Raw genomic sequence first — 2,260 nt, forward strand, 5'->3', positions numbered from 1 at the left:
CATGACACACTGACCCGCACCTTGACATCCCCATGATACACTGTGCCCTCCCCCACCTTGACACTCCCCCATGACACATTGACCCGCACCTTGACATCCCCATGATACACTGTGCCCTCCCCCACCTTGACACTCCCCATGGAACAGTGGGCCATGATAATACTCCTCTATGGCATCACAATAAAATAATATTATTGCCATACTATATGCATGTGTAAATTCAAGGGGCGGAGGGGATGTAAACTGCACCCTGTAATTACTGCACCACGTTCACCCGCTAATACAGTATTGTCAGGGATACATTGTTCAGTCATTTAGAGATATTAAAGCTGATACCATTTTGCCAGAATTAATGCTTTGGTAATAAATCCAGCCTTACAAACACCATTAGGACATTAGATGTGTACACACATGCTTTATATGAAGGTTAAGGTGTGGATGTCATCATCTAGGACGAACAAAAGCTTTACAAGCTCCCCCACTTCTGTATGGAAGACACCTTCAGAAGCACAAAGCCTATGACTCTACGGGTAAAGTCCTTGTTTAAATGAGTAACATAAAAGTTATTGAAGTATAATCAATAAGTGTTATATGGGTGTTCAGACAGGTTAGCTTTTGATTTTACTATATATATATATATATATATATATATATATATATATATATATATATATATATATATATATATATATATATATATATATATATATATATATATATATATATATATATATATATATATATATATATATATATATATATATATATAATCAACGACCTCACTGGCCAGGACTTGAACCCTCCACCTTATGCTTGTGACCAGGTGTTGCTACCACCGTGCCACAAGGACACTAAAAGCAATCCTAGACTTTGTTATATTTCACACAAAGCCTGTCCATCGTGCTGATGGGCCGTGAACCTCCAATTGGGGATTGCCCATGCCACTTATGTGGTCTGAGTAGCATTTTACTGAATCCAGCTTTGAAACACGAGGTACCATTATATGTTGAAGTCCGCGTGCTATATGAACTAAATGATATATATATATATATATATATATATATATATATATATATATATATATATATATATATATATATATATATATATATATATATATATATATATATATATATACAAGTAAATCACTGTAGTTGCGCGTGATCCAGGTATATGCTGATAACCACAAGGAAAGAAGAAAACACGAAGTTCCCAAGCGCTTTCGTGTAATTCACATCTTCAGGGGTGAGTACAGACTTCGTGTTTTCTTCTTTCCTTGTGGTTATCAGCATATATATATATTTCATTAGCCCAAAAGCAAGCGGACTTCTACATACAATCAACACCTCAACCCGCCAGGATTCGAACCCACGGCCCACTAGCCCATGACTGTGACTGGGGAACGCTAACCGCTGGACCACCAGGATACTATAAGCAGTCCTAGACTTTGTTATATTTCACACAAAGCCTGTTCAACGAGCTTATGGCGCCGTGAACCTCTAATTATCTCTCCACTACTTAAATCCTCTTCCCTTGTTTGGAAAATGGTACTTAAACAATTTTCGGGTTCGTCAGTTTTTCTTCTGACCCAGATGACTATTTTTACTGTCTAATATGAATTAATTTTCAATAAAGTTTCCCACACTAGAGCTTCACCCTACCCCATGTATCAGTCATTGTAGTATAGTAAATAAGTTTACCTGTTTGGAGTATACAATACTTTTTGTAACACAAGGAACGTCCAAACGAAAACCCAGCCTCTGATCTAATCCACCTCAACTCACAAAGAGGAAACGTGCAGAGCATAAATTACCAACCAATACTCGGGGAATTCGATATCCAGCTTCATATTTACGTTTATTTTCTTTTACTCTCATGATCAGCTACATTACATTTCTGCTGTTTATTGTAGTTTATGTATAAAACAGAATAGTGATTTCAGAGCCAACAATATGTAATTTGTTTTAAAAGAGTATTATTATTCTTTGTCCTTCCTGAATATTTTGTATAGGAAGACGCTTCATTTCTGTTTACCAGGTACAGTCAGTAAAAAGATTGTTCACATTCAACACTAATTATAGTTTACAGATCCCAGAAAATTATATGTAATCCTTATAGTGATGATTTTAAGTATTAATTTTCGCATGTAGCAGCGTTTATGTGACAATACCACCTAATCTTACATCAAGATTTGGACTTGGATTTCATACTTTGTTCTCAGAATGAAGATGGTAATTGAACTCAACAAAACGTATGAAAG

The sequence above is a fragment of the Homarus americanus genome, unplaced genomic scaffold, assembly GCF_018991925.1.
Source record: "Homarus americanus isolate GMGI-L3 unplaced genomic scaffold, GMGI_Hamer_2.0 scaffold4896, whole genome shotgun sequence".
In the NCBI taxonomy this organism is placed as follows: domain Eukaryota; kingdom Metazoa; phylum Arthropoda; class Malacostraca; order Decapoda; family Nephropidae; genus Homarus; species Homarus americanus.